The sequence below is a fragment of the Hyperolius riggenbachi genome, chromosome 3 (genome assembly GCF_040937935.1).
Source record: "Hyperolius riggenbachi isolate aHypRig1 chromosome 3, aHypRig1.pri, whole genome shotgun sequence".
In the NCBI taxonomy this organism is placed as follows: Eukaryota; Metazoa; Chordata; class Amphibia; order Anura; family Hyperoliidae; genus Hyperolius; species Hyperolius riggenbachi.
Window position 1 is genome coordinate 44422947 of NC_090648.1, and position 23924 is coordinate 44446870.

Here is a 23924-nt window from a genome sequence, read left to right on the forward strand (position 1 = left end):
GTCATCTTCGTGTTTACCATTTATCTGCATCAGTGTTTTACTTCAGCTAACATCTGGAAATATGCCTGAAGAAGGGGACTAGATCCCAGAAAGCTTGCAGCATTTAACTCTATTAGTTAGCCATTAAAAGGTATTATTTTTTTACACAACGTTATTTCGCCTGAAGCAAACTTGTGAGGATAACAGTAGCAGTTTTGCTATTTGTACCATTCCAGTTTAGGCCCGGTTCACATTAGCGGTGGCCGTCCGGAATCGCCGTGCCGGAGCCGCACCGCTTGCAGAACGGACGGAACGGACGCACGGCATAGCAATGAAAGCCTATGCGTCCGTTCACATGCGTCCGTTCTGCCAGACCGGATCCGGGCCGGATCCGGACTCCGGCCTCCGTTCCAACATGCGCTATTTTTTGATCCGGCTCCTCCGGCAGCCGTATCCAGGGCGGAGCCGGACTGCACCATCCGGCCAATACAAACCAATGGGAACCGGAGAGCGCACAACACACTGGCTGAGAAATCCGGATGTTCTACCCCACTTCCTATGCGGATTGTTGCGGCGATATTGGATGGGGACACGTGGGCAAGCATTTTGGAGTGGAGCAGCACAGCTGGATCCGGAGATGTTGGCAGCATGTCGCAGGTGGAGGTGAGTGCTAAACAGCAGAGGGCCTGATTCCACAGGTCCCCCTTCTGCTGACCTCCCAGACCCCAACATTTTTTTTGTTTTTTACGTTACTTTTGCCAAACGGATCCGGATCGCATCCTGATGAACACCTGATGCAACCTGACCGGATCCGATCCGGATCAGAACCGTACGGTTCCGATCCGGATCCGGTCAGGTCATCCGGTCCGTTTGGCAAACAACCGCAAGTGTGAACGGGGCCTTATACACAAAGCTGTATTTGAAATTTTAAATCATGACATCTACTTGCTGTCTATATACATAAAACCGTGTAAGTGAATCTGGCATTGTGCAGTTAAGAGGCGTCCATGTAATTAAAGGGAACCAGAGATGAACGTAGACCTAGAAAATGAAAAAGCTGTTATACATACCTGGGGCTTCCTCCAGCCCCATACGCGCTGATAAATCCCACGCCGCCATCCTCCACTGCCCGCAACTACGAGAACCGGCTCCCGTCATCAGAGCCAGGCTACGCAGGAGAAGTGCGCCCTCTACGTATCTCTCCATACACTGCTGCAGAGATACGCAAACAGCGCACTTCCCTTACGCTCAGACTGGCTCCAACTGACGGCAGAGCGGGGAGCCGGTTCTCATGCGGGCAGCGGAGGACGGCGGCGTGAGATCGATCAGCGCGTATGGGGATGGAGGAAGCTCCAGGTATGTATAAAATCTTTTTCATGTTCAGCTCTGAGTCCCTTTAAGGCACGGAAAATTTGGGTGCAGGATAAAGCCAATAAATGACTCACCCGTCTCCTGCAACAGTCCCGGCAGCAATTACTATTCTGAGCACCGCTATAGTCGTAGTTCATATACCAGCCTATGGCAGTGCGTGGCGTGCTCAAATCTCCTGAGTCCTTTTTGCCTGTCTCACTTCCAGAGTGGCTTTGGGTGTAACACCACCAAAACTCACCAACCTCAGGAAGCATCCAAAGGGTGTGTTTGCGACTTTTCTGAAGCCACCAATCGGCTCACCTGCTTGCAGCTAGCTCTTGAAGTAGGAATTTACGATGCGTCTGTGCCAGGCAGAGTCTCAGTTATGTGAGGAGTGAATAAACAAAGGGTCTTATTTGTTTGTCATAAATCAGCTAACATCCTCTCAAGACCCTATTTGGATGTTGTGTTTTAGTTAAGGCATTGTAATAACATGCATTTATGTTTCCAAAATAACCCATGTATCATCTTTACATGTTGCATGTATATAGCTGTCTCTTCTAACAACTTGTCCGCATACAGGATTAAAGCCTGATTAAGGCAGAATAGCCGAAAACTTACTCATATTTTTAAAGGACAACTGTAACAAGATGTGGGGTTGCCATATTTATTTCCTTTTAAACAATACCAGTTTCCTGGCAGTCCTACTGGTCTATTTAGCTGAAGTAGTGTCTGAATCACACCATAAACAAAGCATGCAGCCAATCTTGTCAGATTTGACAATGTTGTCAGAAACACCTGATCTGCTGCATGCTTGTTCAGGGTCTGTGGCTGAAAGTATTAGAGGCAGAGGATCAGCAGGCTAGCCAGGCAACTGGTATTAGTATATTCCTTCCTAGTATATATTAGTCCTGGTATAAGGCAATAAATATGGCATCCTCCATATCCCTCTCGATACAGTTGTCCTTTAAGTTAGCCAATAAATGGTATCACCTGGATTCTAAACTTCTTGTTTTTACTGATGGCTGACACTGTACAATACTCTACTGCTGCCACCACTATGCTGTAGAGTAAAAGGCAAAGTACTTGTGTGTTAAGACTTTTAATCACACCGGGAATACACAGCTGTATCATTTAAGCTACAAATTACATGCATTGTGTGACATCCTTAGGGTAAAAGGTGAGGCAGCCGCTGACTTGTAATTATTCCATTTGCTGCACAGAGGTGCATCTCAAAGTAGAACACCCCATTCATTTCCTTTGTAGTCAGTTCATCTACAGGAGCATTTGCAGTTTTACGCATGTGACGTGCAGAATAGGCTGAACATGTGTCGGGTGCAGGGCTGTGCGTGTGCCACTAGGGGGCGCTCAGAGGAGAGCCTTCTTCAGGAGACAGAGTATGAGCAGTAAGATGATGTAAGTGACAAGAAATAAGGCAAAGCACATGTGGTACAAGGAGGTCGTCCAGAAGGCGTACAGAAAGAGGATGCGGTTACATCTCTTGGGATCGGTTTCAGAATTCCATCTCTGCTGACTCAGGGTATAGATCCAGACATTGCCTGCAAAAGAGAGGAAATGGTGAAAGCTGTCATGTGACTGCTTACATGCCCCCTCCCCCATGGCCATTGTAGCTTTACTTCCACCCCTCTGTGCTTGCTCACCCTCCTCTACCTGTGGTACAAGAGTTATAACACCCCCCACCCCATTCTGTTGCAACTTGTTCTGTATCACCCTCTGGGACCACCAGAGTTCAACTCCCAACTCTGCAGCACCCTCACTGTGGGCACCCTGAATCCAACCCCTACTCTGCGGCTGCCCCACTAACACCATGGGCCACCTGCATCAAACCCCTACTCTGCAAAATCCCCTCCCCCCCCCCCTTTCCACTATCAACACCATAAGCCACCTGAATCCAATCTTTACTCTGTGGCAGCAACCTCCCCTTCCACTATCCACACCATTGGCCAGCTAAGTTTAACCCTCAGCTCTGCAGCACTCCCACCATGGGTCTGCCTAGTACAATCCCAAACGCTGCAGCAACCCCACTAATTCCAACCATGGACCAAATTCATTCACCCCTCAACTCTGCAGCCCCATCACCATTCCCACCTAAGTTCAACCCCCAACTCTCCCCCCCCCCCCCCCAAATCGGCCACCTGATTTTAAAATGTGTTCAACCAGCACCTCTGCAGCATCTGCTTTCTTTCCCCACTCCATATCTCTCCCCACCCAGTTTCACTGTTGTGTCTTTTTTGCATCTAAAGTGGAAAATGACCTGGTTAAAGGCTATAAAGCTCATTTCTTTATTGTATCACAGCATAGGTACATACAACATTTCAGCACACAGGCCTTTGTCAAGTGCACATGTAAAAAAAAACAAAAAACCGCTTTTATAACCTTTAAATCTAGGTCGAGACTTGGTCATTTACTACATTTGTCTGCACCTTCTCTGGGCTCAGGTGCTGACTGGTTGACTCCCTGGTGTTAACCATGATGAGTGATATCAAAGATATGCAAATTCTTACGAGTTGATGCAAATTTTTATGCAAGTATATGCAGCTTGAAAATTGACCAGTCAATTTAAAGTGGTATAAAACTGATATATTAAATAAAAACGTGTTTTCCTATTTTTTATATCCCATACAGTTATATTTGCTCTTGTGAATAAGTATTATTATTCACTTAGAAATTACAAGTTCCCAAAGTACAATTTATTTGCTCTGAGAGCGGACATTGCATTTTATTCATGATTGGTGTATTCATATTGTAATGTGCCCAGAAATGCTTTCTGAGTATCTGTCTGTGTCCTGGAGAGTCTGAATTGCCAGAGAATGTTTACATTGCTCACTTGATACAATTAAGTAAACACAAGATAATGTTATCTCCAGTAATGATGCGTCCAGCTTTCCCTGCAGGGAGCTTGTAAGTCCTGTGTTTAACTAGTTGAATGCTGTTCTAGTAAAAAAAAAAATGGTGGTAGTATAATATGCTGTAAATCTTTTAGAGCAAAGAAGAAATGATGGGTTTCATTCCACTTTAAAGAGTCTGAAGCCTTTTAAAGAGAAACTCCAGTGAAAATAATGTAATAAAAAAGTGCTTCATTTTTACAATAATTATGTATAAATGATTTAGTCAGTTTTTGCCCATTGTAAAATCTTTTAAATCCCTGATTTACATTCTGACATTACATGGTGACATTTTTACTGCTGGCAGGTGATGTAGCTGCTAGCTGTTTTGGCAGTTGGAAACAGCTGTAAACAGCCATTTCCCACAATGCAGCAAGGTTCACAGACAGCAAACTGCCAAGAGTACATACTCAGAATTTCTTTGTCGGAGGGGTCTCACCACAATATGAGCCATACAGCGCCCCCGATGGTCTGTTTGTGAAAAGCAATGAATTTCTCATGTAAAAGATTTCTCATGTATCAACTACTGATTGGGATAAAGTTCAATTCTTGGTCGGAGTTTCTCTTTAAAATACCTGGTTTTATGCTGCAGGCTTCTTCATTATTATAACCCAAGCTGATTCGCCACAGGGACGCAGCAGAACGAGGTCTTAATCACCCCGAAATCCCCGGGGGGAGATTTGGGGCTCCTTCCAGGTAGAGGCAGAGCTTTGCGCAGTAGCTCTACCTCTACTCATGCCAATCTGCGCTGATTCCCGGGTGAGGGAGAGGCGGTGATCAGCGCAGAATGACTGTACTGGAGGCAGAGCTACAGCCCAAAGCTCTGCCTCCCCCGGGCAGCAAAATCCACAACCTGGAAAAGTCTTGGAATTTTGCCCTGGGATTCGGGGGGTATAAAGCCCTCATTCTGCTGCGTCAGCTTCAGTTATATTGATGAAGAAGCCTGCAGCACAAAAAGACGGTTTTTTGAAAGGCTTCAGACTTGGGTTTAAATTTATTGGTCCATTTTTAAACTGCATACATTTGCATAATTTCAGAAGAATTTGCATCTCATTGATCATCAGTTGTGAGCAGTTTGGACAACCTATCTTTTGTGCTTCCCCATATCCCTCCCAGGAAACCCACCCCTAGTGGCCTCTGCGGCAGGCCCACCTTCAATGTCTATCCCCTCCTGCAATGCCCTTCCCCACTCCCTCTATATATTTACCTGCTATAAAGAAAGCAAACAGGCAGACCAGCATCACCGCTTGTGCGCACAGAGTGGCCAGGCTGGTCTGTACAGGCTCCCGGCCGTCCCCACAGGGCAGGCAGGTGAGGAACAGGAACAGGAGACTTGCTGCCCCCAAGATGATCAGGTAATAGGGTATGCGAGGCTCTCCGGGACAGTCATAGAAGTAGAGGGCTCCTGTGGGGGAAAAACAGCAGTATAATGCTGGATACACGGTGCGTTCGCGCACTCGATTTTCCCGTCGATTCGTTTATTTCCAACATGTCCGATTTGGATTTCGATGGATCGTTAGGTCGATTTGCATGCAAAGTATGCCGAATCGACCTAACGATCCATCGAAATCAAAATCGGACATGTTGGAAATGAATCGACGGGAATTGACGGGAAAATCGAATGCGCGAACGCACCGTGTGTATCCAGCATAAGACTGATTATTACTTAATACATACCACCCTACAGAAGCAACAGTTCCATTAATATCCAATTAGATTTGATCTAAGCTCCACCAACTGGTCACCGATAGGAATGGTCAGAAATTTCCGCTGGAACAGATTTCCGTAGTTATCCGATTTACAACAACTTTTTAGGCCAATCACAGTCCTAGGGAGCATTCAACCAATCAAAGAATGCTACATTTTTTAAACGGAAATTGGATTGCCGTAGTAATTATAGGCCAATCAAAAAAAAAAAAAAAAAAAAATTCTTTTTTTTTGTCTAATTGGCCTAAATTTTTCGTTTTTCCGATTTTTGTAGCAAATTAACTCATTCTCTAAATTGGTCCAATACTACTGAGTATTTCTGAATTTATGCGGTCAAGCAGAAACCGGAATTCTCTGAATGGTCCAATACCATAGTATTTCTGATTTTCTAACATCGGTATGCCGCAGTAACGAAAATCGGCATTTGCGGAATGCCAGTCTTGCAATCTACCCTTGTGAGTATTCTGCACAAACAGAACCGGTTCTCTCATAAAGCAAGGTGAAATACTTGCATCAGGTGCAGAGATTCAAGCGCAGAGATTACAGGGGCAGCTTGCACTGTGTTTACACTAACAGCATGCAGTCAGAGTAGGAAGAGAGCAAGCGAGGTGAAGAGGTCATCATTGGGGAAAAGCAGCTTATTGTGCTGTGTGAAGAGTGCTGGACTTTTTTTTTTTTTTCCTTTTTTTTTGGACAAGTTTTTTTATGCCACTTTTTTTTTTTTTACGCATGGTTTCCGCGTATATACTATGTAATTACGCAAGTTTCCCAATTTTTTTTTGCGCATTGTTCCCGCATGCGGAACATTTTTAGTGAATGTGGGAAAAAAAAAAAAAATGCAGAAATTATCACTGGTAAAAAAAAAAAAAAAAAAAAATCTCTTACCGCATGTGTGATTGTGAATAGAGCCCATTGTTGTGAGCTGCAGCTTGTCATGTCTCAGTTGCTGCATATGCTCCCAGAGTAAATTGTTGTGTGCTTTGTGATCATTCCAAATCGGGAATGGGAGGGGAGGGCGCATCCGCAGAAGTTTTTTTCAGGCAGCAAGAAGTCTAGAGCCTGTCCTGCTGTGGTTGCTGGTCTTGCAACCTACCCTTGTGAGTATTCAGCACATACCATTGAGTGTCTCATACCCTCAGCATACTACACCATCAGAGGTGTAGTATGTCGCTACGTGGGCACTGAACAGCCCATTGATTTTTCATTGCTGTGCTGTGGGGTGCGTTACAGGCTGCTCTAACGTGCGCCTGTAACGTCCCACTGTGAAAGCAGCCTAAGGTGGCTGCTAATGATACAATTTCCCGAACAATCATCTACAAACTATCAGAAATGATCAATTGGTACCACCAATGGAAAAAAAAATTCCTAACCTATCCGATCAGATCAGATTAATGAAACGGATTCAGATTTTCTGATCAATCCCGTCAATCTGATAGGATTGGGTAGGTGATTTTTGCCATTTAGTGGTCCCAGTTTATCATTTCCGATCATTTAACAAAGTATTGTTAGTGGCCACCTTTACAGGGGCTTAATCATGTAAACCTGGAATACTCACCTAGTACAATATTTGCTATATTTATTCCGGTCAGAATGGTCTTCAGGGTGACTGAGGAGAGAGCAAAGAGGACAGGTCATCATACAATGATCCGAAATATTGGTGAATTATAAGAGAGGGAATAGAGGGGGTGGGGGGGAGGCACAATGGACAATGTTCTGTTCCCTACTAGAGAGAATCATTCTTAGTTGATGCACATGTTATGCATGTTACAAATGGACCAATCCCCAGCAGGGATGGTCAACAAGATGCAAAAAATTCCATGTGGATACAGAACTGAATTTTTAATGCAAATGTATGCAGGTTGAAACTAGACCAGTGGAACCCTACCACATCTTTTTCCAAATGGTCCATGTTCAAGCTGCATAGACTCGCATATACATTACTAACATTTTACATCAACTTGCACGTTGCTGACCATCCCCAAATCTAAGCCACATAAATTTAAACAGGAATAGGAAAAGTGGATATCCACTTTTAGGCCTCCTTTCCACAAACTGTTGAGCTGTGTGCTCAGCAAGCAGTTACCAGGCAGAAGTAAGCAGTTACCAGGCAGCAGTGAGCAGTTACCAGGCAGCAGTGAACAGTTGAGAGAATTTGAGGAGCATTTCACTGCCTATCAACAGTCCGTGGAAAGGAGGCCTCACAGTACTTTTCCTGGTTTCAGGCATGGTCAATGAGACTCAAATAATTTCAAGTTGATGCAGCATTATGCAAATGTAAGCAGTTTGAAAATGAACCAATCAAATCCTGCTGAGGTAAAATCTGATTGATTGAATCTGATTGTCAGGAACCAGCCCCACGGCATGCTTGTAGATCTGGTTCCCGACTGCGGGTTTGACCAGATCAAGAGGGAAGCAGCCTTATTCAAGCTACAATAAGGCTGTCGCCCCCACTTCTCACTGCCACCACTAGCTGCTGATGGACACTTCCACAATTTCCACTCTGCTGTCGAGTGATCTGCACGCAGTCCGCCTTTTCGTATTTGGGTCAGCTTTGCGCTTAGGCCAAACACAGGAACGCGCCACACGCACACACAATCGTACAGTAGCAAGGCACAATCAGGCACTGAACTTGTAACGTAAATTACACTGCAGTCTCTTTCTAGGCTATGAGCGTTGGCTTAGTACAGCAGAAGTCAAACTTATTAAATATTTAATATTCCAAAAAGTGGAACAGTGCAGACACTATATACAAAAAGTAAAAATCACAACAATACACAATAAGACAGTTTGCATAAAAAATAAATGGGGATAAACGTTACCAGCATATAGATCTGAGCGTTGTTGCGAGGAGAACGCGGTTCTGGTCAGACCAGGATAGTCCTAGCGTCTTGCTATCTCCAAAGAACTACAACTCTAAATCTGAGCTCTAGCTGAGGTTTTATAGCCAGATTTGTGGCCTGGGGCCACTCAAATGTCCAGATCCAGGAATAATCCAATTTCCTCAGGTGTGACAGCACAGAACTCCTGTCATATCATATCCTCTCTGGCTGTGACATGCAACTTCAAAGCTTTCCTGTTTTAGGCCTCTTTTCCATGAACTGTTGAGCTGTGTGCTCAGCAAGCAGTTGCCAGGCAGCAATGAGCAGTTACCAGGCAGCAGTGAGCAGTTGTGAGAGTTTGAGTGGCATTTCACTGCCTAGAAACAGCTCGTGGAAAAGAGGCCTTAGCTTCCCACTGTCCTGACTCAGTTAGTCCGGATTGTATATTTGGTCAATAGGTAGCTGTTTACATGAATACAAAGTTCAAATTAATGCAACACCTTTTTCAGGATGCAGGACAAAAGAGGGGGTAGTTATCTAATTACCTCTTTCCTTGCTGGGGGCACAGGTTACAGGTGACAAACACATCGGTGACAGTATTTCCTAGCAGATCAAAAGGTAAGGACACCGCTGCTATTGGCCTAATTAGCCATCTCCTAATTAGAGGCTAGGTAGACAGTTCCTAATTGAATGTCTAGGTTAATTTGCCTATCCAACGTAATTGATCTATTCAATGCAGACAATGGTAGCTCTTCCTGCTGGCCACTGAATGCAGAGTTAATTTACATTTACATTTACATAAGGAACTCCATGAAGCCTGCTGCCAGACTGGCATACATACACCTCTGAAAGGATACACAGCAGATAGAAAAGTGAAAAATATGGCTTCCACGAGATGCAATATAGCTGCTATGTTCTGCATATTACCGTACATATCACCACAGAGCCTCACGCTGATTGATTCAGTTTTACAGCTGCAGACATTGGCAACATTTGCACAATCCTGCATCAATTTGAAATTAATTGCATCTCATTCATTGACCATCCCTACTTCCTATATAGCACATTGCCTGGCTGTCCTGCTGTTCCTTAGGCCTCTTTTCCACGGACTGTTGAACTGTGTGCTCAGCAAGCAGTTACCAAGCAGCAGTGAACAGTTGTGAGAGTTTGAGAGGCATATCACTGCCTATCAACTCTCCATGGAGTTGCCAGGCAGCAGTTGCCAGGCAGCAGTTGAGCAGTTGCCAGGCAGCAGTTTGTGAGCGTTTGAGAGGCATTTCACTGCTTATCAACTGTTTGTGGAAAAGGGGCCTAAGTCCTTTTCCACAAACGGTTAAGCTGTGTGCTCAGCCAAGCAGTTGCCAGGCAGCAGTGAGCAGTTACCAGGCAGCGACAAGCAGTTACCAGGCAGCAGTGAGCAGTTGTGAGAGTTTGAGAGGCATTTCACTGCCTAGAAACAGTTTGTGGAAAAGAGGCCTGACTCAGGTCGGCTGAGTTGGCCTGTGTACACAGGTGCCTGATCTCCGACGCATAAGCGATTCGCTCAGCAGATCCACTCACCTCCAGCGATGGCTAACTTCATTGTTCAAGCCACTCCCCCACATGATGTTACTCGCACACCAGTACTCCCCCCCCCCCCCTAAAAAAAATAAAAATATATATATATATATATATATATATATATATATATATATATATATATATATATATATATATATATATATATATATATATATATATAGCATTACAGCACATCGTCAGCTACACAGCTGACGTGACTGTGCAGCTGAGCCCAGTGATGTCATCCAAGAAAATCAAAAACAAAAGTTTGCTTTCCTAAAACAGAAAGAATTTGCGATAATTCAGGTTGGAGTGAGCTTGAGATGCAGTGGCGTAGCAATAGGGGGTGCAGAGGTTGCGACCGCATCAGGGCCCTTGGGCTAGAGGGGCCCCGAGGGGCCTTCCCTCAACCACAGTATTAGCTCTTTATTGGTTCTGTGCTGGTAATAATCACTTATATAGATGCTTTGAATAGTAGCAATCATTAAACTGTTCCCCATCCCCATTTTACACCTCTGGCCCTGTGGTTGTCCTAGGCAGGTTTTCGTGCGCCGTATCAATTGTTATGTATAGAGTGCTTGGGGGGCCCCATTGTAAAACTTGCACCGGGGTCCACAGCTTCTTAGCTACGCCACTGTTGAGATGTCTCCCAGAGCAACACTGCTGAATATATGCAAATTAACCATTGTACCCTTGGAAGCTAAACACACCTCCAGAACCGCTTGAATGCAATGATGTGTCAGCTGTGCCCCCCAAGAAAATCAGGTTCTGATCCCTGACCGGCAATATCAGTAGTTTGGGGTGTACACACCTTAATACTTTCAGCCATAAACCCTGAACAAGCATGCAGCAGATCAGGTGTTTCTGTCATTATTGTCTGATCGGACAAGATTAGCTGCATGCTTGTTTCTGGTGTGACTGAGAAACTACTGCAGCCTAATAGATCAGCAGGGCTACCAGGCAACCGGTATTGTTTAAAAGGAAATTATTTTGGCACCTGCCATGTTTTTCACCTCAAGTTCCTTTTAAGCATACTTACTCGAGGCGCTTCTCGGTATATAGTTGTGTCGCATCGCTCTCAGCAGAGGATGGGTGTCACTTTCTTCCAGGTCCGAGTCCATCATGTATAGATCTCAGTGTCAGCTGTCAGGGCTGTACACGGCCTAAGGAACGCGTCTGCAGGCTGAGGAACTCTTGTGTCCGCTGTCAGGAAGGGCCGTCTGTAGGATACAGTGCTCAGGGCCGTCCGCAGGTTAGGGAGCGCAGTACTCACTGTCAGGGCCGTCCACAGCTTCAACAGTTCAGGGACTGCTGTCAGGTTAGTCCACAGGCTACAGAGCTGTGAGGGAAACAGAGAACACACTTTGTTACCACCATGTGCGAATTTCAGACCTCTGTACTTAGTTGTGATTAGAAACAGGTGGTAGAGGACCTTTTTGCAGTGTGGTAGAAAGGTATGGTCAGTGAGTTGCAAATAAGGCGTCTTTTCCACAGACTGTTGAACTGTGTGCTCAGTAAGCAGTTACCAGGCAGTAGTGAGCAGTTATCTGGCAGCAACAAGCAGTTACCAGGCAGCAGTGAGCATTTGTGAGAGTTTAAGAGGCATTTTACTGCCTATCAACAGTCCGTGGACAAGAGGCCTTACTCTGAGTTGATGCGGGATTATGGAAATTCAGTATGCCAATTTACAATTTAGGCCTCCTTTCTACGAACTGTTGAGCTGTGTGCTCAGCAAGCAGTTACCAGGTAGAAGTAAGCATTTATCATGCAGCAACAAGCAGTTACTAGGCAGCAGTGAGCAGTTGAGAGAGTTTGAGAGGCATTTCACTGCCTATCAGCGGTCCGTGGAAAGGAGGCCTTATGCAGCTCAAAAATGGGCCAATCGAAACCCACCAAGGTGGATTTCGACGGTTCCATTCTAAGGCCTCCTTTCTACAAACTGTTGATAGGCAGTGAAATGCCTCTCAAACCCTCTCAACTGCTCACTGCTGCCTGGTAACTGCTTACTTCTGCCTGGTAACTGCTTGCTGAGCACACAGCTCAACAGTCCGTGGAAAGGAGGCCTAAAAGAGGCCTCAAGCTGCATAATCTTGCATCATCAATTCAGAATTGGGTACTTATTCGTTAGCTGGGCGCATCCGGCAGGTGGCGCTAATTACTATTCCCCCTCCAGGCCGACATGGATAGTAGGGATAGATGTAACTCTGGTGGAGTTTTGTCGCCACCTAGAGGATGCGCCCGGCTAACGGATAAGTACCCAGAATTGTTTGCATCTCATTGATGGGAATGTTCCATGAGATGCAAATATTTCCAAATTCATGCAGATTTATGCAAATTTTTATGAACATTTATGCAACTTGAAAATTGACCAATTAAATCCCATCCAGGTTTAAACTGATTGGTCCATTTTCAAGCTGCATAATTTTGCATAACAATTTACATAATTATGCGTGCACTTGGAAATATTTGCATCTCATTGATCATCCCTTCTCCTTGGCCATCTCTAGTGGAGACAATTAAGCCTACAACTCACATTCAAATTTCATCGGCCAATTTTACCACTTCTATGTAGTATGAGAGCTTTTCTGTACAATCTGTTTATAGTATTCTAATGCTTCATACACACTTGAGATAAAAGTCTTTGGAAAAGGCAAGATCACAGACCAATTTTACCCCCTTCCATGTAGTATGAGAGCCATACCTACACAGTCTATTCTATGGAGCTGCACTCCCCATCAGACAGAAATCTTTGCAGGATGCTGCACACACAGATGTCTGTACACACTCAAAAGATCATTATCTGCAACAGATCTGTTCCTGCCAAAGATCCATTCCTGCAAAATGCATTCATAGTCTATGAGATCTGCAGATCCTCATACACACCTTGTTTAACAGACTTCATCTGCATATCTGGCAATCATCTGCAGATCTGAAAATCCACCCTGTTGAATCTGATCTGCAGATGATTGTCTGTTAAATCATGTGTGTATGATGATCTGCAGATCTCATAGACTATGAATGCATTTTGCAGGAATGGATCTTTGGCAGGAACAGATCTTTTGCAGATACTGATCTTTTGAGTGTGTACAGACATCTTTGTGTGCAGCATCTGGCAAAGATTTCTGTCTGATAGGGAGTTCAGCTCCATAGAATAGACTGTGTAGGTGTGGCTCTCATACTACATGGAAGGGGATAAGATTTCTGTCTGATAGGGAGTTCAGCTCCATAGAATAGACTGTGTACAGTATGGCTCTCATACTACATGGAAGGGGGTAAAATTGGTCTGTGATCTTGCCTTTTCCAAAGACTTTTATCTCAAGTGTGTATGAGGCACTAGTCTGTTGGCTTTCATACTACATGGAGCTGGTAAAATTGGCCAGTGATTGGCCAATCAAATTTGGATGTGTATATGCACCCTAAAGCTGTGTACACACTTGAAAGATCACAGACCAATTTTACCCCCTTCCATGTAGTATGAAGTATACTCTACACCAGGGGTCTCAAACTCGCGGCCCGCGGGCCATTTGCAGCCCTCGATACAATATTTTGTGGCCCTCGCCGGCAAAAGCTTCATTAGGCCTCTTGCACACTGCAAGTGAATTCGATTCTGATTCCGCTTTTGAATCGTTTTTTACGTCCGATTCAGATTCCGATTTGCAGTGTGCAGAGAGCAAACTGCAAATCGGAATCGGATGTAAAAAACGATTAAAAAGCAGAATCTGAATCAAAATCGCATGCAGTGTGCAAGAGGCCTTATAGTTCGCTTCAGTGCTCCCAATTAATCCGCCGCATCCCCGCCGCTAAACGAGGGCTGCAGAGCCCCCAAATCGCCCAGGGGGCAATCCGCCGGCATTTCCTGGAAGGGGCAGAGCTTTCAGCTTCAGCTCTGCCCCTCTTGATTTCAATCGCCGCACGGATCACCACCTCTGCCCGCCCCTCTCTGTGAAGGAAGAGTGAGAGGGGCGGGCAGAGGCGGCGATGCGCCGCGATTGGGAAATTCCTTATGCGGCCCAGCCTCATCCTGACTTTGCCTCCTGCGGCCCCCCAGGTAAATTGAGTTTGAGACCCCTGCTCTACACAGTGTATTCTATGGAGCTGAACTCCCCATCAGACAGAAATCTTTGCAAGATGCTGCACACACAGATGCTGTACACATGCAACAGATCAGTATCTGCGAAAGATCTGTTCCTGCGAAAGATCCGTTCCTGCAAATTGCATTCATAGTCTATGAGATCTGCAGATCATCATACACACCTTGTTTAACAGACATTCATCTGCAGATCAGACAATTATCTGCAGATCCATCCTGGTGGATCTGATCTGCAGATGAATGTCTGTTAAACAAGGTGTGTATGAGGATCTGCAGATCTCATAGACTATGAATGCATTTTGCAGGAACGGATCTTTTGCAGGAACGGATCTTTTGCAGGAACAGATCTTTTGCAGATACTGATCTGTTGCATGTGTACAACATCTTTGTGTGCAGCATCTTGCAAAGATATCTGTCTGATGGGGAGTTCAGCTCCATAGAATAGACTGTGTTAGGTATGGCTCGCCTCTCCGGAGCAGTGCTTTTCAGCGCTGCTAGCTTTGGGCGCAGCCAGCGCCGCCATAGACTGTAATAGGAATCAGTCTATAGCGGCGCTCAGTGAGGAAGGTCGGCTCCGTCAGAAGACGGAGCAGAAGTTGTTTAAAAAGCACAATAATTCGGCCTCCAGCAATCGCTGGAAGCCGAATTATTTCATTCCCCCACTATCCATGTCGGCCTGGAGGGGGAATAGTAATTTAAACGCCCCGGACTTGTGCAGAAGCAGGACCAGCCATTTAACAGCTGGATCCTGCGCCCAAGTCTACCAGCGCCGTATTCAAATGTACGCCGCCTCTCATACTACATGGAAGGGGGTAAAATTGGTCTGTGATCTTGCCTTTTCCAAAGACTTATCTCAAGTGTGTGTGTAGCATTAGTCCACTTTCAAACGCTAGACTTTTCAAGCACCATTCGGGTGCAACTAAAATGCAGCCAAGTGACGGCGTTTGTAACACCGCAGGTTGTTCCTCCTTGACACACGGTGACATTACCCAGCGGCAGAGAACCCCCGACATGTCGGGTCTGAGCACGGCTGTGGCCACACACACATGTGACTCTATAGGGGACTGTCTGTCGCCGGCATAAGCGCTAACAAACGCCCTCAGCTGGTGCAAGAGAGCAGTTGACATGCATACATTTGAAATCGGCGCCGGGAGACTTGGGCGTAGGATACAGCCGGTATATGGCTGATCCTGCTGCTGCACAAGTTCCCGGCCGTGTTAATTACTATTCCCCCTCCAGGCCACCATGGATAGTGAGGGAATTATGTAATTTGGCTTCCAGCTATTGCTGGAGGCCGAATTATTGTGTTTTAAAAACAACTTCAGCTCAGTCTTCTGACGGCACCGACGTTACTCACTGAGCGCCGCTATAGATGTAATCCTATTACAGTCTATGGTGGCGCCGGCTGCACCCAAATCTACCTGCGCTGAAAAGCACTGCTCCAGCTGACAGGCAGTGAGTTCACGGTCTTCATCTGCTTCTGCCCATATGAAAGAGGACATAGGCCTGGTGCACACCAAAACCCGCTAGCAGATCCGCAAAATGCTAGCAGATTTTGAAACGTTTTCTTATTTTTCTGTAGCGTTTCAGCTAGCATTTTGCAGTTTTGTGAAGCGTTTTTGGTGTAGTAGATTTCATGTATTGTTACAGTAAAGCTTTTACTGAACAGCTTCTGTAACAAAAATGCCTGCAAAACCGCTCTGAAGTGCCGTTTTTCAGAGCGGTTTGCGTTTTTCCTATACTTAACATTGAGGCAGAAACGCCTCCGCAATCCAAAATCTGCAGCAGCCCGGGAGTATGCGTTTCAGCAAAACGCCTCCCGCTCTGGTGTGCACCAGCCCATTGAAATACATTACCCAAGCGTATCCGCAGCCGCAAGCGGATCGCAAACCGCAGCCGAACCGCTCTGGTGTGCACTAGGCCATAGGCTGGGTGCACGCTAGTAGAGCTGATCAATTAAATGCAAATAATTCAGAATTGATGCAGGATTGTGTAAATTTTGTATGAAAATATTTACAGCTTGAAAATAGACCAATTGAATCACGCCAAGGTGAAATTTGATTGGCCCATTTTCAAGCTGCATATATTTGCATACAGAACTTACATAATCCTCCATCAACTCAGAACTATTAGCCTTTGAATTATCCTACACACTGTGGCCAGTCGCGGGGGCTTTGCCACTGGTACCAAACGCAGAGAGCTGCTCTTACACTGTACTTATATAGGCTGTACAAGATTCTGGAATCGTTAAGCCAGTGGCGTAGCTAAGGAGCTGTGGACCCCAGTGCAAGAATTACGTGAGGCCCCCCCAAGCACTCTATACATAACAATAGATACGGCGCACCAAAACCTGCCAATGGCAATTACAGTGTCAGAGGTGCAAGAAGGGGATGGGGAACAGCTTATTAAAGATTACTACCATTCAAAGCATTTATAGACATAATCATCACAAGCACAGGACCAATAAAGAGCTTCTACTGGGGGTTGAGAGAGGGCCCCTCTGGCACAAGGGCCACGGTGCAGTTGAGACCTCTGCAACCCCTATTGCTACACCACTGCATTAAGCACGGCGACGTAGTGGTTAGCGATCTCTCCTTGCAGCGCTGGGTCCCCAGTTTGAATCCCAGCCAGGTCAACATCTGCAAGGAGTTTGTATGTTCTCCCTGTGTCTGCGTGGGTTTCCTCTGGGCACTCTGGTTTCCTCCCACATCCCAAAAACATTCAGGCAAGTTAATTGGCTTCCCCCTAAATTGGCCCTAGACTAGGATACGTACCTAGACATAAGACTATGGTAGGGATTAGATTGTGAGCCCCTCTGAGGGACAGTTAAGTGAGTCAATATACTCTGTACAGCGCTGTGGAAGATGTCGGCGCTTTATAAATACTAAATAATAATAATGTTTCTGTGCTTGGAAAAAAACAGCATCTGGGCCACCAGCATTCCTAATTCTGCTGTATTTTGCTGCAGTTTATAAAATCACACAAAAATTAAAAATCGCATACGGAAAATGCACTCCGAATCATCTTTATTCGCCCAGTACGCTATTGACATACCTAGAATTGGTTGTGGTACTGGTGCACATGGCAGTGGCAGGAGAAAGTGAGACGTGAGACAGACATGCATTGATAGCACTGGGAAGAAAGTACGTTGATACAGGTGAAGGGTCAGCAGGATTCAGGGCAGAGGAGTAAGTACTGCCCCAGAGGGTTTGGAAGTTCAGGGTGGACATCTGGAGAACTGTGCTGAGCAAGGGCTAGCCGCTAGAGCAGTGATCTGCAAACTTGGCTCTCCAGCTGTTAAGGAACTACAAGTCCCACAATGCATTGCAGGAGTCTGACAGCCACAGTCATAATTCATAAAGTCAAATGCATTGTGGGACTTGTAGTTCCTTAAAGGAAAGGTCCAGGCAGAATAAAAAAAGCAAAATCCACTTACCTGGGGCTTCCTGCAGCCCCTGGCAGCCGTCCTGTGCCCTCGCCGCAGCTCCGGTGGCTCCCGGTGTCCTCCGCTGCAGGAGGAGGACGCCGGGAGGTCAGCTTCCTGGTCAGCTTCTTGTGCGCTCCACCGCGCGGGTCACGTGGTCTGGCCGACGTCATCAGGTCTATACTGCGCAGGCGCAGTAGTTCTGTGCTACTGCAGCGGAGGACACCGGAACTGCGCCGAGGGCACAGCTGCCAGGGGCTGGAGGAAGCCCCAGGTAAGTGGATTTTGTTTTTTTTATTCTGCCTGGACCTTTCTTTAACAGCTGGAGAGCCAAGTTTGCAGATCACTGCGCTAGAGGATACCAGGTGGGCAGGAGTTCAGGAGGAGCACTTCCTGGGGGAAGAAGGAGTTCCTGCACCTCTTGGTTCTGGAGGGGATGGTTCTGAGGTGGCAACAAAATGGGAGGGGCTCAAAGACGCAGCTACATGGGTGAAACTGGGAGGAGTCTTGTGAAATCCTGGTGGCTCTTGTCTTCATTCTGACAGTGTGGAGGAGGTCAAGAGGTGGCAGAGGCGTTCCAATGATCACAGTAAGATGCAAACATGGACACGATTTTTCATGCTTAACCTCCCCAGCGTTCAATTTCCCCAGAATTTCTGTGCAAACAGTGATAAAATTTATTTTTAAAACGTTTTTTTTCCTGTAACTTGCCAAAATGTGTCAAGCAAGGGTCTAGTATACAGTGCAGGAGAGTATTGATGTGTATGCATGTTTAAACTGTTCACAGCATGTTTTTTTGAACGGACATTTCTGTCCATACCGCTAGGGAGGTTAAAGAGGAACTCCATTGAAAATAATGTAATAAAAAAGTGCTTCATTTGTACAATAATTACCGTATATTCCGGCGTATAAGACGACTGGGCGTATAAGACGACCCCCCAACTTTTCCAGTTAAAATATAGAGTTTGGGATATACTCTCCGTATAAGACTACCCCTCTTCAAACGCACACCAAATAAAAATAAAAAAATCATATACTGGTGCTGTGTATGAACAGATACTGGTGCTGTACTGTGTGTGTTACCCAGTATATAACAGTATATAGTCAATTGACTTGTTGTTGCATTGGTCAACTCTGGTCAGCTCTCCTTGTCTACCTGTTTATCAGAGCGGTATCGAAGAATAGATTGCGCTCCCTCAGCAGGGAGATCTGAGAGGCGGTAACAGGATAGGGCGCATCACCCGGCATCAATGACACCCGGCGTATAAGACGACCCCTGACTTTTCAGAAGATTTTCAAGGGTTAAAAAGTAGTCTTATACGCAGGAATATACAGTATGTATAAATGATTTAGTCAGTGTTTGCCCATTGTAAAATCTTTTAAATCCCTGATTTACATTCTGACATTTATCGCATGGTGACATTTTTACTGTTGGCAGGTGATGTAGCTGCTGCATGCTTTTTTGGCAGTTGGAAACAGCTGTAAACAGCTATTTCCCACAATGCTACAAGGTTCACAGACAGGAAACTGCCAGGAGTACCACGGTCCTCAGAGTTTCTTGTGGGAGGGGTTTCACCACAATATCGGTCATACAACGCCCCCTGATGGTCTGTTTGTGAAAAGGAATAGATTTCTCATGTAAAAGGGGGTATCAGCTACTGATTGGGATAAAGTTCAATTCTTGGTTGGAGTTTCTCTTTAAGTGTAATCCCAGCCTTAAGGCTCATACACACATCAGACTATAGTCTTTGGAAAATGAAAGATCACAGACCAATCTTACCACCCTTCATGTAGTATGAGAGCCATACCTACACAGTCTTTTCTATGGAGCTGAACTCCACATCAGACAGAAATCTTTGCAAGATGCTGCACACACAGATGCTGTACAGACACAAAAGATCAGTATCTGCAAAAGATCTGTTCCTGCTAAAGATTCATTCCTGCAAATTGCAATGATAGTCTATGAGATCTGCAGATCATCATACACACATGATTTAACTGACATTCATCTGCAGATCAGATCCACCAGGATGGATTTTCAGATCTGCGGATGATTGCTTGATCTGCAGATGAATGTCAGTTAAATCATGTGTGTATGATGATCTGCAGATCTCATAGACTAACATTGCAATTTGCAGGAATGGATTTTTAGCAGGAACAGATCTTTTGCAGATACTGATCTTTTGTGTCTGTACAGCATCTGTGTGTGCAGCATCTTGCAAAGATTTTTTTCTGATGTGGAGTTCAGCTCCATAGAAAAGACTGTGTAGAGTATGGCTCTCATACTACATGAAGGGTGGTAAGATTGGTCTGTGATCTTTCATTTTCCAAAGACTATAGTCTGATGTGTGTATGCACTCTTAGGGCCGGTTTATGCTGAACGTGCTGTGTCAATGCACCAGTAGCCGCACAGATGTGGCTCAAATACAAGGCAATGGCTACGCATCCATAGCAACACATTGCTGCATGTCTCTTCAGCCCACAGAGGAACAATTGCCATTACATTTAGAGGTGCAGAATTTGCCCAGCAAGAGTGCGGCGACGGCAAGCATTCACTGTAAGCTAGCCCTTAGGGTATGAATACATCTAAGATAACCGTCAGCCGAAACATTCCGTTCCGTGTGTTCGGAGGCAAGGTCCTCCAGCACCCAAGACTGACACACCAAAGTGCGCCCCTCCATCCCTCCCACCCCAGCCGTCACAAAATGATTGCAATTAGACTAAGAGGTGTCCCAGGGCCCCCAACACCTTCATCATCTCTAGTTATCTGGCTTGCAGTCACTGCCATGTATTCCATTTTCTTATTTCTCTTTTATTCAAACACAATAGGGGAGTGATAGCTGAGTGATTTGTGCGCCCCTCGTACACTGCGCCCTGAGGCTGGAGCCTCTCTTGCCTCTGCCTCGGCGTGACCCTGCTGCTCGAGGGTTGTTAACAATCCATTGCGCTTATGCTGCATACACACTTGAGATAAAAGTCTTTGAAAAAAGATCACAGACCAATTTTATCCCATTCCATGTAGTATGAGAGCCATACTCTACACAGTCTATTCTATGGAGCTGCACTCCCCATCAGATAAAATCTTTGCAAGATGCTGCACACACAGATGCTGTACACATGCAACAGATCATTATCTGCAAAAGATCTCTTCCTGCAATAGATCCATTCCTGCAAAATGCATTCATAGTCTATGAGATCTGCAGATCATCATACACACCTTGTTTAACAGACATTCATCTGCATATCTGGCAATCATCTGCAGATCTGAAGATCTATCCTGGTGGATCTGATCTGCAGATGAATGTCTGTTAAACAAGGTGTGTATGAGATCTGCAGATATCATAGACTATGAATGCAATTTGCAGAAACTGATCTTTTGCAGATACTGATCTGTTGCATGTGTACAGCATCTTTGTGTGCAGCATCTTGCAAAGATTTTATCTGATGGGGCGTTCAGCTCAATAGAATAGACTGTGTACAGTATGGCTCTCATACTACATGGAAGGGGTTAAAATTGGTCTGTGATCTTGCCTTTTCCAAAGACTTTTATCTCAAGTGTGTTTCCATATGTTTCCATGGCAGCACGGTCGGGTTAAGTCCCGCCCACTTGACCCCTATAGGACCATCCTTATAAATGTCTCCCTTAAGCTCCCCCCCCCCCTTGTAATCTTTTTGTCCTCGTGCACACCTGACACCTAGATGGTTCATCCATGCTGAACAATGCTACGTACACACATGCGACAACGATCGTTCGTTGTCAACGACGAACGATCTTTTAATTGACGAAAGAACGACCGAAGTAAAGTTAGTTGTAAAAAGTATGTAACGATCACATCGTTAGAACGAACGTTACACCACGTAAAAGCACTTAATGCGCCTGCGCATAAAATTGTAAAGTTCCTTGGAGAAAAAGTGAAATGCGCATGTCCAGCCTGGTACGAACGATCGTTTCCAACGATGTGCCACTTTTGCTAACGATCGTCGGTGGTAAAAATCCGCCAAGACAGAACTTTGTTTTGTAGCGATTTGCCTCGTTCGTCGTTTGCCTTAATAGTCGTTGGTTCGTTTTTTGTAACGATCGTCGTTGGTAAAGATCGGGGAACGATCGTTACAAACGACTATAGTCGCATGTGTGTACGCACCTCAAGTATTTGTTATGGAACAACTTTGCAACTCCCTACCCTCTCCTTCCATACAGGCCTGGCCTCACCTGTGTGAAGTTCCCAGCACAGAGTTTAAATAACTCACCGCTTGGGAAGTAATCCGCTTCTGGTCGCGGACTAAGGGACGCTAGATAGATAAAGCCTTCCGGGTTCCCTTCTTCTTCCATGCGGCTAAACGCCGCTCTGGCTGCCCTGCCTGCTCGTTTCACTGCTGTGGCGGCGGGGGATCGCGTGCGCTCCATCTGCGGGCCATTACTTCCGCCCACTTCCGGATTTCTGTGTGGCTATTGGTCGGCGGGCAAGGCTTAGGGAGCGCGCCTCCTTGGCTGCGCAGTGTATTCCGCCCTCCCTTCTCCGTTATCGTGTGCAGCAGAGCTCTGCGCGCTAATTGGTTCACGGAGGAAGGGAGGGTTATTTAAACCTCTCCTAGCGTCCTCACCACGGAAATCTTCATTATGGAAGAGGCATTGCGAGAGTACGCGGCGGATTTCCTCCTGCAGCAGCAAGATTCCCCTTATATTGTCACTAGTAAGTGATTTTTATCTGGAAAGCTGAATTACTTTGTGCATTTGTTTTTACTTTAGGGTGTCTCATTGTTGCACTTTTTTCTTTACAGCAGAGGCTGCTAGTATGGGGCAGGAGCAGCCACAAAACACTGACCAGTCAAGTAGTAGGTAGGAAAGGGGGGGGAAGTTGTTTATGTGAGTATACTTTATTTTCAGGAGAGTGCTGAACTGACATCTGCTCTTGTGTCTCTACAGCTATATTAAAGAGACAGAGCACAGAGCAAGCAGATCTGACACACGTCAATCAAGGTCAAGATCACGCTCACGACAACATAAAAAAGCAAAAAAGGCTCACACCAGATCTCGCAGCAGGTCACGCTCGAGACGACGCTCACCGTCAAGGAGACGACGTTACAGCAGATCCCCCAACAGACACCGTTCATCTAGGAAGAGGTGTTGGGCTTGTGGCGATTATCCTCTGCCCGATAAGCTAGTGTGTCGATCGTGCTTTCACGCAATGGCGAAACAACAGGAGCCACCTAAGGATATGGCTACCATGATCAAGGAAGCAGTTGAGGAATCCATGAATAATTATATCGCTTCCCTACCACCAGCACAACCTCCGGCGGTGGAACAGCCTACACAACCAGATCCAATAAACTCAGATACAGAGACGGACTTACCGGAAGTAGGTTTTAATTTCAACTTAGTTCAGCCATATGTAACGGCTATTAGGGAAGCCATAGAGTGGCAAGACGATCAAGAACCATCGACAAGTAACCAAAAAGAGTATTACTCGCATTTAAAGAAATCAGTGAAACCGTTTCCCCTGATGGACGTTATACATGAGATAATGCAAGAGGAGTGGAGAAAAACGGATAAAAAGACAGTACCTTCCAATAGGTTTAACAAACTGTACCCGATGGAGGAGACTAAACTTAAATCACTTGACGAACCACCAAAAGTTGATGCGTCAGTGGTCGGCTTGGCAAAGCATGTGACACTGCCTAGAGACGACGCAGTCTCTTTCAAAGATCCTCTGGAAAGGAAGATTGACAATGAATTTAAGAAATCATATATGTCCTCAGGGAGCGCCTGTAAACCGGCTATAGCCCTTACTTCTGTAGCAGAAGCCTTACGAGTGTGGACCCATAATATTCAGGAGGCATTAAGGTCTGATACAGACAGAGAGACAATAATCACAGCTCTGGATGACGTTAAACTGACAGCAGACTTCATAGGTGAAGCCGCAGTTGATGTGTTAAGATGCTCTACGAAATCTATGTTACATTCCGTCATTGCGAAGAGAGCATTATGGCTCAAAAGCTGGTCTGCAGATTCCAATTCAAAACAGGACTGGTGCAAAATTCCGTATGACGGAAGGAACCTATTCGGAGAAGAGATGGACACAGCCATAAAA

General features: G+C 45.6%; 1 long non-coding RNA gene across 1 annotated transcript in view; it reads left to right on the forward strand.

The window, feature by feature from the left end:
- The window catches only part of LOC137562579 (uncharacterized), a 64020-nt gene continuing 40096 nt past the window's right edge, over positions 1-23924 (forward strand). Inside the window, exon 1 of the long non-coding RNA XR_011030142.1 lies at positions 1-642. This is a non-coding gene — a long non-coding RNA (uncharacterized lncRNA). The remainder of the gene's footprint in view (positions 643-23924) is intronic.